The 15,461-nt window shown below is 33.6% G+C and overlaps 1 protein-coding gene and 1 non-coding gene across 6 annotated transcripts in view; one reads left to right on the forward strand and one right to left on the reverse strand.

The window, feature by feature from the left end:
- Nucleotides 1–15,461, reverse strand: part of WDPCP (WD repeat containing planar cell polarity effector) — a 416,945-nt gene that overhangs the window by 365,042 nt on the left and 36,442 nt on the right. The gene's annotated exons all lie outside the window — the stretch shown is intronic.
- LOC141510500 (U6 spliceosomal RNA) lies at nt 10,831–10,937 on the forward strand. Its single transcript, XR_012474981.1, has one exon. It is a non-coding gene; the product is annotated as a U6 spliceosomal RNA (small nuclear RNA).

Genomic DNA, 15,461 nt, shown 5'->3' on the forward strand with positions numbered 1-15,461 from the left:
CATATCCTCAGTGACTGACAAAGATATATTCACATAACTAATATTGATATTCTTTCATTATAGTCCTTTAGTAATATTAATAGTGATACGAACAATAAAAGTCTGACTCAGAATGACAGAAATGTTCACTTCAAACTTTTCTTACTAGAACAGGGTAGGGATCTATAGTTATGGAAAATAAGAGTCTCCAGCAGCTTCCAGAATTGGCTCCTTTATTTTAGAGATAAAATTTTTCACCTGAGATAAAAATAGCAATTAGGATTCTAGATTTAAAGTCATAAGAGAATTATGAGATCATTTAGTCCAATCTCTTCATTTTTCAGATATAAACAGTGAGGCCCAGTGGGTTTAAATGACTTGGCTTACTATAAGATAGTAAGAGCCAGAGCTGATATGTGAACCCAGGTCCAGTTTAATTCCAGACCTAGTACTCAGTATTAATACTTTATTCTTATTCACTATCACAAAGCAGAACACCACAAAACATTCTGAAATTTTTTTTCTTTCTGAAATTTTTAGCTATTTAGAAATTTGATCATGATTGTATGAACAGAAATCTGGGAAAGACTAGCAGTACATCCAAGTTCTTCCTTCCACAAAGACCAAGAGCATATTCTAGAATGTGTCCTAATCTGAAAATTCATGAAAAAAAAATCACAGTAAATCATTCTTCCAATAGAAGTCAGCATATGGAGGAATGTAAGGAAATAGGGTATAGTCACAGAACATTCCATTTCAGAGTCTAAACAAGTCCCAGAATAACAGAGAGGAACCTGGTATTGTACAGGGAACAGAAATAGGAGTCTGAGTTTACTGTCACTCACTGACCAGAGCTGGGGCTACAGATCTAGTATGAGAAGTGACCTGCCCTAAGGAATGACAGCTCAGGGCAAGAAGGAGTCAAGGGTCCCAAGGCCACGTGCTGGGCAAGGAAAAAATACAGAAGCAAGTCACTACCCTAGAAACTGATCCGATGCCTGAACAAGTAAATACTGGAATAACTACAATGGGAAACCTAGACCAAAAGGATCTCCATGGTTCATTCGGTCACTTTGAACCTGCACAGCTTTCCCATTTGGGCTGATGGTCACTGGGTCTAACAGCCACTCTCCTAAAGTTCCAATCAAAGGCAAGTCCACAGTTGTGCTGCTCAGACCAAAACCCAAGCCAGAACTTGCAGAGTTCAGAACAGGAGGGCAACATTCAGATTTTATCTAAGATCAGACTGCTTTGGATGCCCTGAAAGCTAACCGGTCCCTAGTCTGAGCTACCCCGAGATACTGAAATAAGACAGCACTCGATATTTGAAAATACAGCAGCAGGACCCAAGAGGGCACAAAATAGGATAAAATGTGGTCCAGATATTCTTTCTAAAAATGTGAAGTATCTGGCCCTGATACAAAGTCAGGAAGTAAGGTTGGTGGAATAAGCAAACAAATAAAAAAATTACCACTATAAAAATCTATTATCACAGAATCACTGAAATCACAAACACAGAAGAATGCTTCCAAAACACGTACAAGTAAACCTTTTAAGAAAAACAATATGGACCCAATTTCAACTTGAATATATGAAATAGAAAACACAATAGGTTTTTTGTTGTATTTTTAAGAGCAAAAAAGTGATTTTATAAATGACGTGAATGTAGTAGAGTAAATAATTAAAAAGAAATGAGAATACTGAGGGAAATTTTGGGTAATGAATCATGAAGTATGGAAGAAAGAATCAGAAAGAGAATGCAAAGTTGGCACAATAGATAATGATAATGTTGGCCCTTCATTCTTGAAGAAGACCACAACATCAGGGAGGGGATACCATGACAAGCACATGAATTGGATTTTAGTGAGAGGAAGCTGTGCTAGGTCACCAGAGTCATCTGGGGTCCAGTAGCTAGATATGGATCAGGATGACTAAAGATAACCTTGGAGGCAAGGCAATCAGGGTTGGATTTGTCCAAGGTCACACAACTAGTAAGTGTTAAGTGTCTGAGACCAGATTCAAATTTCTATCCTCCTAGAGTCCTCCTAACTCCAAGACCAGTGCTCTATACTTAACTTCCCACAAAACATTACCCAAGCAACAGATTACTTAAAAATTAAAATGGGCCAAATTGAAATTAGTGGTTCACCGAGATAAGAAATATTAACACAAAGACTAAAGACTGAAAATAAAATAGAAAACAGTATGTCGTATTTCATATAAAAATTGATATGAAAACAAATGAGAGATAATTTAAGAATTACTGTATTATATGAAAGCCATGATTTAAAAAAGGCTCTAGACATGCTATTAAAAAATATTGCTTCTTCTCTTCCATAAACTCAAGTACAGACAATATATCTTACATAAGAGATAGACATATCTCTTGGAACTAGAGAACTAATTGAAAATGAAAAGAATCCACCAGAAAAAAATCCCCAAAGTATAAATTCCCAGGACCATTCTGACCAAAATCCAGAGTTTCCAGGTCACAGTTGGGTATGAAAAACTTGTATGAACTTATGTAGGGTGAAGTGAGCAGAACAAAAAGAGAAATTTATACTATACCAAAAACATGATAAAGACCAAAAATTTTGGAAGACTTAAGTATTCTGATCACCATATTAGATTTTTGATGAAAAAAACTACTCACTTCCTGACAGAGAGGTGATGGACCTAGGATGCATAAAGAGCACACATTGTTTGCATGGCTAGTGTAAGAATTTGGGTTTTTTTTGACTATGCATATTTTATGAATGTTTTTTCTTTTTTATTTTCAAGGGGAGAAGGATATGGAGAGAGAGAAAATAAATCCTTGTTAATTAAAAATTAAATTTAAATTTTAAAATAGGGTTATCACATTTAATGTTCTGAACTTTTCTTGCCCTCATATCAGGGGAAATCTTTTAGGAAACATACTTAAAGCTGAATCTGTTGGTAGTGACCTCTAGCTCCTCAAAACCCTTTTTAAATTAGTCATGCTTTACCCTTTGTAATAGATATCAGATCCTACAAGGGAACAAAACAATACTTTTCTAAGATCAAAAGAATTAATTTAAATAGTTTTAATTAGATCTGTGATCTGTTTCATTTTAGGATAACAGTTATAAGCTATCTTTATTGGTTTATTACAGGATGAACTGGCTGAGCTACATCCTCTTCTACCATTTTTTCTTATACAACAAAAGGACTATTGGTGAAGGCAGGTATTAATTTTCATACCTAAAAGCTTCTGATTAGACACACAAATCATTACCTTCTTCAAAAGAGTAATTAAAAAAAAAAGAAATTTGGTATGTACAGAAGCAATTCTGTTACCCTGCCCTGACCTAGATCCAAAGTCATACTGGGGAACAATTCTGATTAACTAGGTATAATATAGGTTTGTTAAATTGCAAAATTTGAGTTTGTAACATTATCTCCTTGACTACAAACTTTTATTTCCAAAATATTGCTATAGTTACCAGGCCATGTATCATGTATTCTGGTTATGTAAATCTTGTCAATATAAAACTGGCATAAGAAAATTACATAGATTTCTTTTGCAAATAATCCTGTCTTGATACCTAGGTTTTTTATGTGTGTTCTACTGCAATTTTAATCTTATATTATTTTTTCTACTGTAGATGTAGGAAGATAAAAATTATCTAGTGAGTAAAAAAAAGTTAAAGTTTTAATAATTTCTCTGAAAAATTTTGTTTCACTTACTCTTCTGTTAATCATCTTTTATTTTTCCTCATTTCACTATCAGGTATCTAGAAAAACTCACTTAAAATAAAAGCCACTGGTTCCTCAAAACCCCATCATTTCTTAACTTTTGGTAACCTGGCAACCAAACCCACTATTCTAAAGAAATGGCTCTTTTAAAAGTAAATGAAGAGTGGATAAGTAATAAATCCAAAGATTTATTCAATTTCATTCTCTTTGACTTCTCTTCATTCCTTTAACATGGATATTCTCTCATCCCTTGACCTCTAGGGAAATAATATCACCTGGCTTCCCTCTTAGCTCTTACATAAAAATATAACTCTAAATTTTTAGTTTCCTTGCTAAAGAAACTCAGCATCTATATCTGTCTACTAACTATAGATCTTCCCAAAGACTCTGTGTCATTTCTTCTCTACACCCTCTTTCAGTGATCTTATTAGCTCCCATGAATTTAGCTTTCATCACTATCCAAATGATTCCCAAATCTATATGTGATTGAATGAATAAATGAAAAAGCTTTCCATCCAAACAACTATTTTCTCTCTATTCATAAGAATCAGACCCAGAATAGAATTTCCTCTTGTTGAATCTTCCACCTTTTGAAGGATGAAATTACTGTTATTAATGATGTAATTACTTGTAATTTTATGTAATGTAATTACATATAATAACTGTAATGATAGTTAACATATAGCACTTTAAGTTTTCCAAAGTGCTGTGTATATGTTATCTAATTCTTGCAACTCTGGGAGGTAGATACTATTATACTCATTTTATATTTGAGGAAACAGAAAGAGAGAAGTTAAATGACTGATCGAGGATCACAGAGTTATTAAGTTTCTGAGATCTGAATTCAGATCTTCCTGACATGAAGCCAGTATCCTCTATCATGTAGCTTAGGGCCTTCCCTCTTGATTATTTACAATTTATACTGCATATAGCTTGTTTTTATGTAATTGCATGCAATATCTCCCATTAGACTACTAGATCCTTGAAAGTAGGGACTGTCATTGCCTTTCTTTTTATCTACAGTATTTAGCACAGTGACTGACAAATACAAAACAAGTCCTTAATAAATATATATATTGACTAAGTGATCTAGGACCCTTAATTATCACTAAGGAAAGTCACGAAAGTTATTCACTGATTCATTTTTGGCAGAGAGGGAGATCTAGCAAGTGTGTGTATAAATGAAACCCTCACAACTACTTTAGTACTGCTTTGATTCAAAATTATGATTATTTCCTGAACTCCTCATATATTTCTGATATCTGCCTAGGAGGTTTGCATTATACTCCAATATCAAAATAATTTTCCCTCCTCTGATATTTTCCCCAAATACTATGTTCATGCTTCCCCCACCCTTCGAGTTTCTACTTCATGAGTATTTGTTCTTAATATGCAATACTATCCCACTCTGTCACTTCCCCTACCTATCCTATTGCTTTTGAATATGCTATACCAATCCACAGTCATGGTCCATCCAGGGGTTCCATTCCCCTCTCAGCCATATCAATGAAGTCAAATATGTCTCCTTGCTTCAGGATCTTGAATTCTTCTCATTTGTTACCTAAACTTTAGATAATTGTCTGTAAATGCTTGAGGTCATAAACTTTGCTACCAATTCTGTCTTAAGCTTTGTCTTCTATAAATTACTGTGTCTAAGTTGCCAATCTTCCATTTCAGAGGCTACTATCTATAGTATGTAACTTTTAAGGTTAACCGGATAGTTCTCTCTTTTTCCTATCTTTTCAAGCTTAAGCCTTTTTGATAAAATATGCAATGATACCTGATAAGAACATTCTTTAAGAAATATTTTTAATTCTCATTCTTTGGCAAATACTCTTTCTAAAACCTAAGTGAAATATGACTTTCTGGGGGACAGCTAGGTGGCACAGTGGAAGAGAACCTGAGTTCAAATTCAGCCTCTGACACCTTAGGCAAGTAACTTAACCCCATTGCTTTAAATAAATGAAAAAAAAAAGAAATAAGGCTTACTGATAATAAAAGAAACTATAGTAGTATGTAAATATGAGTAGCAGCACTAAAAACCCAGACCCCTCAAAAATATCCCTTTTCAACCTTGAGAGGAATAGTAGTCAGCTAATCTGTGGAAAAATAGTTGGTAAAGCAGTTCCACAGAAGGTATTATACAAATGCATTAGATACTTAAATATTTGTTGGATTGAATAGGAAATGGAATGTGGTTGTTGCAAACTTTACTACAGTAGCAAAAAAGAAAATATTAAAAATGAATCATAAAATAATTAGGTTAAAAAATGAAAAAACTTTTAAGCAATTCAATCAGAAATAATTTATGTATTATGGTATACATAAAAATCATATTAAATACTGGGGAACTTGCCACAAAAATGAAATAAGCTCCTCTTCAAGGAGATTATATTCTATTGAGGAAGATGTGTAATTGTGTATACACAAACACATACACATGAATTTTAAAGAATTTAAAAATATTTTATAAATAAATATAAGGGAATGGGGGGGGGTAGCAATTAAGGGAATAAGAAAAAGTCTCATGTAAAAGAGGTTAGCTTAAGCTGACCTATCAAGGAAGTTACAAGATGAAGGAGAGGATATAATCTAAATCCAGGCAAAGAAATAACCTATTTAAGAGAGTCTGAAGCAGAGAGAATGATCAGTGAGATACTGTAAAATGTTGTTAGGTCAAGAAGTGATGAGGTCCGAAACTAGGGTGGTAACTGTGTGAGTTGAAAGAAGAATACAAATGAGAGAAATATTGTATAGAAAAGACTAGACAAGACTAGATATGTAGGGTGAGGTAGAGTGAGAAATTGGCAAAAACTCTGAAATATAAACTTAGATGAATAGAAGGAGGATGATTCCCTCAACAAAAATAAGTTAAACATTGGATTTGGCAACTGAGAAAAGTTGTAGAATACCCTCTTTTATTGATCTCTAAAACTTAAGTAAATTTGATAAGATAGCTATTGTTTCATGAGGAAATCTATCTTACTGAAAAGGGGTAATAATAATAATAATAATAATTATAGAGAAGACTTTCTCTGTGTTGTAGATTATTAAAGTTTTCAATTATAATTTTGTAAGATAGAATTTGGACCTTAAAAAGTAAGGGAAAGTGCTGGAACAGAAGCGAGGAGCCTTGAGTTCTCATCCTGCGGCTGTCAATTGCCTTGGGCAAATCGTGACCTCTCAGGCTTCAATTTTCTCATCTGGACTATTTTTGAGCTATTGTCATTTTTATATGAAAGATTATGGAAAATGGGCCAAGTACCATAGGACAGCAGAAGAGTAAATGCTGACCATATTTAAAAAAATGAAGAAAATATGCAAACTATGGCCAGTAAACTTGACTTCAATTCCTCAAAATCTTCCAAAATAGTACATTAAAGAAATTGTTAATGAACTTGTAAAAAGATGTTCCAGCTTCATCTAGATAAACATGTTGTCCCAGATTAATATCATTTCCTTTTTAAAACATTAATAAAAGATTGGGTCTTGTAATACTACCTAGTTTACCCAAACTTTAGCAAAGCATATAATAGAGTATTTTATCCTTTTCTTTTCTGGTAGTTTTCAAGTATTTGAAGGGTCACCTAGAAGAAGAATATTACTTGTTGCTTTGGTTCCAGAGGGTAGAATTAGGGACTTTATAATTCACAGATTTTGCAGAAGCAAATTCAATTAAAAAAATAAAACATAAATTAAAATTTGCCTAATAATTAGAGAATTCAAAAAGTAGGATGCTATATAGTATGGCCTACTGAATAGAGAGACAACCTTAGAGTAGAACATCTGAGATCAGATGGGACAAAGTACCTGTGATAAAGTACAGACGTGAGTAATTAAACAGTTATTGATTTGCACTTATAATGGGAGTTTCTTCACCAAGAGCTCCCTCTATCAAATCATAGATCCAAGTCAAAAATTTTAAAAACAAAAATGAAACAAAATAAAAAAATGGGTAGATTGGATGACCATTGTCTAAGGCTAAAGTTATTTGATTTTGTAATAAAAAGAGCAGGTTCGAAGGCAGAATGGTACAGTTGGAAGAATTTTGGCTTGGAGTCAATGAATTCTAATGCTGACTAACTGCCTCAGGAAAGTCACTCTCCCTATAAAATGAGAGTGTGGACTAGATAATCAAACCCTAGGATCCCTTCCAGTTAGTCAACTTTAAGCAAATTTTTAATTCTCTTGCATTGTTTATAAACTTCTTTTTTCCTTTTCAGAATTTGAAAATAAATAAAAACTAGATCTCCCACTAATTCCTATTCTAGCACCTCATCATGGGGTAAAAGTGACCATGAATTCTTTAATAGAATGTCAGAAGAATACAAACTTTGGTGCATTCTATGAAGCATAAAAGGATTTGAATAAGGGCCAAGAAAAGGAATTGATGTCTGTCATTTGAGAACTAGCCAACCTGAGTTCAGAGAGGCTAAACTATCTACCAAAGGCAATGGCTTATTTTATTTTTTGGCCCACAGCAATTTATGCAATCTAAGGTGTAGAAGGGTTGAAGATTTGTATCTGTAAATGAATCTCACTCAGGGAAAATAACAGGTGAGAGATAGTACTGAATAAAAAGAGCACTATATGAACACTACACAGTCTCCATTCATGGCAGAAAATATTCTCAAACTATCCACTTTGGGGGGAGAATTAGGTTCTCCACTTCCAAGGAAGAATCAAATGGGTTAAAAAAAAGCAACCTCTAGAGTACATTTCCTAACTGACCCTTACATCTATGGAAATGTTGAATTTCCCTATAGATTTCACCAGAGGTATGCCAACATTTCAATATTTGCTTACTAAATCACACACATTTATATGTAGTTAAGTAAATTAAGTAGTAGCTACATACCTTAAAAGTACATATGTGTGTGTATATGCGTGTGGGTATGGGTGTCTGTGGAAGGAGGCTCATGATTATCCTGCTCCATAATATTGAATAAGAATGAAAGATTAATGCAGAGCACTAGATTGGGAATCAGAGAAACAGAAGCCAAATTTCAACTCTACCAGGATCAATTCACTTTACCTATCTACCCTCAATTTCCCTATCTGTAAATTGAGGGGAGACTGGCCAGCAAAGATGCAAAGTAGGAGAAAGTTGTATTGTCTATCTCTCCCAACTACTCCAATAAATTTATAAGAAGAATGTCAAACCAAGTAGTGATAAAGAAATATAAAGAAAAGTCATAGCAGTTCACTTTTCCAGCCCAAGTTAACAAATTCAGTTCAAAGGCAAGTGAAAGGGAAAGAAAAGTAGACTTATGGCCAATAAGCAGTTCTGTTGCAGTAGGATTGAAGTTTGAACTCAAAAGCACACACAGTTGGTAGGCAGGCAACTTTAACATTTTAACCTCTGATCAGGATGGTGAATTAAACCAGTGGGTATAGATTGGGGTTGACCCAGAAGCTCTATTGTTCTGACCTGGAGTTTTTGACTCACTAGGGAAGGACAGGGCAGGGGGAGAGAATCTAGGCCTGATCTCCAGGTAGCTGATAAAAACAGAGTACTATTAGACATAGTACTTGAGATCTACCCATGGGGCAAAAGTGCAGCTGCAAATCAGGATCTAGAACCCTAGATCATGCCCTAGATCAAATCATTTGGGGCTCACTAAAGGGTTTGCAAATCTCTAGTCTGAGCTACCCCTAATATCCTTGAGGAACACTGCATTTAATACCTAGAGAAAGAAGCTATAAGACCCCCTGTTAAAACCATATAGGATCTCAATATTCCCATCAGAAGTATATAGAACCTATCCCTAAAAAAAGTCCCAATTTTAGAAAATGATTAAGTAACAAGTATAACTTTGAAAAATAACTATCCCTCTCACCCTCCCCCATGCTAAAGAGCTACTAGGGGGCAAGAGTTTCTAAAACAGAAATTCAGAAGACAACAACTTCTAGACATCTACAAGTAAAATCTCAAAGAAAACTCCAGGTTGGTTACAAAATCAATTTGAATTACTTTGGGGTGGGATGGAGTGGGGTTAAAGAAAGCAATAAAAAGAGTAAGAAAAAAAGATAATATAAATGAAATGAAAGAGCTTAAAGAGATAATTAGAAAAGAAATAAGAGTTTGGGAAGAAAGACATGGGAAGAAAAATTAATTTCCCACAATCTTACATAAACAGACTCAATGGAACAAACAGAAGTTAAAGGCTCCATGAAACAACCAGAAATATGATAAAATCAAATAAAAACACTGAAAAATAGAAGAAAATTAAGATATCTCTTATTAGAAACAACTGACCTAGCAAATCTAGAAGAGAAAGTTTAAAAGTCATGACCTCGTGGGGGTGGCTAGGTGGTGTAGTGGATAAAGCACCAGCCCTGAAGTCAGGAGTACCTGGGTTCAAATCCAGTCTCAGACACTTAATAATTACCTAGCTGTGTGGCCTTGGGCAAGCCACTTAACCCTGTTTGCCTTGCAAAAATCTAAAAAAAAAAAGTCATGACCTCAGTGCATTAAAATAGGTACAAAAGAAACAGCAGTAAATGACTATAGTAATCTACTGTTTGACAAACCCAAAGAAATTAACTTCTGGGATAAAAACCTTACTTTTTGACAAAAAAACAGTTGGGAAAACTAGAAAATAGTATGAAAAACCTAGACACAGACCCACATCTCACACCAATAGCAAAAGAAGGTCAAAAAGGGTACAATATTTAGTTAGACATAAAGGGTGATAATATAGACCAATGAAGACATTAAGAAATATTCTGTCAGATCTACGGATTCATTTTCTTTTTTTGGGAAACAATTTTCACAGCTAGGTATTCTGATAAAGGTCCCATTTCTAAAATATATAGGGAATTGATTTATTTATAAGGTTACAAGTCATTTCCCAATTGATAAATGATTAAAGAAAATGAATAGGCAGCTTTCAAATTGAAGAAATTAAAGCTATAAATAGTCATGAAAAAAATGCTCCAAATAATTATTGATTAGAGAAATGCAAATTAAAACAACTGTAAGGTACACCTATAAGATTGGCTAAGATAACAAAAAGGGAAAATGTGCAATGTTGGAGAGGCTGTGGCAAGATTGGGACATTAATGCACTGTTGGTGAAGTTGTAAACTAATCCAACCATTTTGGAGAACAATTTAGAACCATGCCCAAAGAGTGCTCACTTTGGCAGCACATATACTAAAATTGGAATGATACAGAAAAAATTAGCATGGCTCCTGCACAAGGATGGCATGCAAATTCATGAAGAACTATGCCCAAAGAGCAATAATACTTATTATACTCTTTGAACTAGCAATATCAATACTAGGCCTATATCCGCCCCCTCAAAAACATAAAAAAATGGGAAAGTTCCACCAAAAAATATTTAGAGCAGCCTTTTTTGTAGTGACAAAGAATTAGAAATTGAGAAGATGCCCATAAAATGGGGAAATAGTTGAACAAGCTATGAAACATGAATGTTATGGAGTACTATTGTTCTACAAGGAATCAAGAATGGTCAGATTTTAGAGAAGCATGGAAAGAATTACATGAACTGATGTTGAGCAAAGGGAACAGAACCCAGAGAACATTGTATACATTAACCACAACATTGTGAGTTGATAAACTATGATGGACACAACATCTCTCAGCAGTTCAGAGATCAAGGACAACCCTGGTAAACCTGTTATGGAAAACATCATCCTCATCCAAAGGAAAAAAGCAATATTAACAACAAAAACCAAAATCTCTCAGAATCTGAATGGATACTATATTCACTTAAAAAAAAAAACTTCTCTTATGCTTTTCCTTCTTATCTCATGGTTTTCCTTCTTTTCCCTTAGTCCTAATTTCTCATACACAAAATGACTAATATGTAAATATGTTAAACACAAAAGTACTTCTATAAATACTTTTACCAGACTGTCCACTGCCGAAGAGAGGGCGGTGGAAGGGAAGGGTGGTAGAAAAATGTGTATTTTATAAATATGCAAGTGGATGAAATGTTGAAGAACTTCCATAACATATAATTGGAAAAATTAAAATAAAATGCCAATTTTTTTTAAAAAGTCATGTCTCAAAAAAGGTCACAGAGAGCATATATTTAAAAATCATGGGGTGGCTAGGTGGCATAGTGGATAAAGCACCGGCCTTGGAGTCAGGAGTACCTGGGTTCAAATTCGGTCTCAGACACTTAATAAATTACCTAGCTGTGTGGCCCTGGGAAAGCCAATTAACCCTGTTTGCCTTACAAAAAAAAGCCTAAAAAAAAATCATGGAAGAAAGCTGCCCAGATCTATTAGAAGGAAAAGGAAAATAAATTAATCTTCCAGAAACCTAAAAAAAGAAAACTCCCAGGAATGTCAAAGAGAAAATGTAGAGCTTCCAGATCAAAGAAAAAATAATACAGTCAGAAAGAGTTCATAGTCAGAATTATATAAGAATTAGCAGTCAGCACTATAAAGTAGAAGAGAGATTAGAATATGACATTCAGGAAGGTAAGATATCTGTGCGTATGTGTGTGTGTATATATATATATATATATATATATACACATATATATATATGCATAAAACGAAGAAAAAATGTACCTTGCAAAACAGAGTATGATACTACTGAGGAAAAAAAATTGGTTCTTTAGGATAAGTCTTCCAAACATTTTTGATGAAAATATTAGAACTAAGAAGAAACTCTGAAATACAAATACCAGTGAACAATCAGAAAAGACTGGGGTTTAGGTGACAGAAAGAGAACAGAGGAAGATAAGCAGAAGCTTTGTACATCAAGCATAGAGCATTGGTGCTAAAAATTCAGCTTTATTCTTTTTCTTTAGGTTTTTGCAAGGCAAATGGGGTTAAGTGACTTTCCCAAGGCCACACAGCTAGGTAACTATTAAGTATTTGAACCCAGGTACTCCTGACTCCAGGGCCGGTGCTTTATCCACTGTACCACCTAGCTGTCCCATTCAGCTTTATTTTTACCAAGAGAAAGTATAAGAGAATAGAATGGTGGGAAATCCATAATGAATGATCATAATTGTTAATGAGAATGGGAATGACTCACCCATAAAAATGCAAGATAAATTAAATGAATGGGTAAGCAAAATCTGATAATATGTTGTCTCCAAGAAAACACCTAAACATAAAGATTCAAGCAAAATTAATAGGTTGGAGAAAAATATATTATTTCAGCTGATCTCAGTGAAACCAGGTCTAGCAATCATATGTTAAACAAGGAAAGAAAAATAGACTTCATTGAGATCAAAAGAAAAATTACATTATGCTTAAAGACATCATAGACCAAGAACTAATATCAATACTTAATATACATGCATCAAATGTTTTAGCATCCAATTACTTAATGGAAATTCTAACAAGTTACAGAGAGAAACAGAAAGTAAAACAATAGTAGAAGACTTCAATGCAACCCTTCACTCCCTGCTATTACTATAAAGGAAAAGGAAACCAGACAAATACAAGAAAAAAAATTTAAGTTTAGGTGACATAGTAGAGTACTGAGACTAAAGTCAGAAAGAATCCTGTTCCTGTATTCAAATATTGCCTCACACTTACTAACTGTGTAACTCTGGATAAGACACTTAACCTTGTTTGTTTCAGTTTTCTCCATTTATAAAAAGATTTGGAGAAGGAAATGGCAAACCACTCTATTATCTTTGCCAAGAAAACCCCAAATGGGATCAATTAAGAATTATGACTGAAAATGACTGCATAATAATAATGACCTGAGTTAAATACAATAGCTCTCTAGTAATTACAGAAAGAATTAGAAAAGAGCATAAATATTTCTCAGCCTTGCACAGCATATTTACAAAAAAAACTGACCAAGGTATTGGGGGCAAACAAACTTCCAAAGAAATTGAGAAAATAAGAAATATTAATCACATCACTTACTGGCCACAATGCAGCAAAAAAATCAATAAAAGGTTACTGAACAAAGTATAAAAATTAATTGGAGGCTAAATAACTTTAATTTTAGGGAGTTGGTGGGTAAAAGAATAAATTATATAACAACTTACATTTGCATTAAAGATAAAAATGATAGACTATAACAAACCAAAAATTTGAGAACATAGCCAAAGCATTGGAAACTTCTTATTTTTCAATAGTTTTCTCAATGAAAGAACAGCAATGAACTAAATGCAACTAAATGCAACTAAAAACAACTAGGAAATCAAATTTTAAAAGATCAATGAAACCTCAAAATAGAAATTCTAAAAATCAGAAAAAAATAAGAGATGAACCAAAATGAAAGAAACCATTAGTTAATTTTATGAAAGATGAAAACTAAACTACCGGTATTTTTTTTAGGTTTTTGCAAGGCAAATTGGGTTAAGCAGTTTGCCCAAGGCCACACAGCTAGGTAATTATTAAGTGTCTGAGGTCAGATTTGAACTCAGATCTTCCTGACTCCAAGACCGGTGCTCTATCCACTGTGCCACCTAGCCACCCCTAAACTACCAGTATTAAAGATGAAAGGGAATTTCTCAGGAACTAAAGAAAAAAGAAAATTATTAGTATTATTTTTGCCAAATATTTGTCCCCCAAATTGACAACTTAAATTCAAAGAATAGTTTTTAAATGAGATTAACAGATCAAGGAATAGAGATTTTTAATAACCTAATATTAGAAAAAGATATTGAACAAATCATAAATAATTCCCAAAAGGGGGCAGAGGGGGATCAGACAGATTACAATCAAATTCTTTCATGCATGCAAAGAACAATCCCAATACTGCCTCAAAAGATTATTTCAATACTATATAAATGAGAGGAAAAGAGATCCTTCAAACTTTTGCTATCATGCAAGTATGATCTTGATATCTAACTTGGGAAGATTCAAAACAGAAAAATATATAAACAGACCAATAACCCTAATTAACACCAACACAAAAATTTTAATTCCTTACTCTCAGTAGAGAAAGTGAGGAGGACTATAGGTGAACAATATTGCATACATTGTCAGAAATACTATGTTAGTTTATTTAACTTAGTTTTTATTTGTTATGAGAGAGTTAATGATGTTGAGTGAGATGAGCATAACCAGAAAAACACTGTACACACTAACAGCAACATGGGGGTGATGATCAACCTTGATGAACACGCTTATTTCATCAGTGCAATAATAAAGGACAATTTTGGGCTGTCTGCAATGGAGAATATCATCTGTTTCCAGATAAAGAATCATGGAATTTGAACAAAGTTCAAGGACTATTCCCTTTAATTTAGGGGAAAAAACTGATATCTTATTGTCTGATCTTGTTATCTCTTATACTTTGTTTCTTCAAGGATATGATTTCTCTCTCATCACACTCAGTTTAGATCAATGTACAACATGGAAACAATGTAAAGACTGACAAATTACTTTCTGTGGGGGTGGGGGAGGGAAGTAAGATGGGGGGAAAATTGTAAAACTCAAAATAAATAAAATCCTTAATAAAAAAGAGTTAAATGTGAGGGGAGTAGAGGGTGGGAGAATACTATATCTAGAAATGATTGTGTTATAAAACAAAAGATATCAAAACAATTTTTAAAGTAATCTATTTTCATTACTCAGAAAAATAAAATGTATTCACACAGAATCCTTTATTCAATAAAATACTGAGAATTGCAATGAATTGAAACATTAAACAAGGCCACCAAAAGCCCTTCCTAGTGTCATAGAAAATATACTGTATAAAATCCAAATTAAACCAACGATCTCCCACTTATGGCAATGTTCTTCAAATTCTACTTTTTTGTAAATGGTTTCATACTAACTGAATCAAGTCCTAAAACCCTAAACAAAGTC

This window comes from Macrotis lagotis, chromosome 1 (assembly GCF_037893015.1).
Source record: "Macrotis lagotis isolate mMagLag1 chromosome 1, bilby.v1.9.chrom.fasta, whole genome shotgun sequence".
Lineage (NCBI taxonomy): Eukaryota > Metazoa > Chordata > Mammalia > Peramelemorphia > Peramelidae > Macrotis > Macrotis lagotis.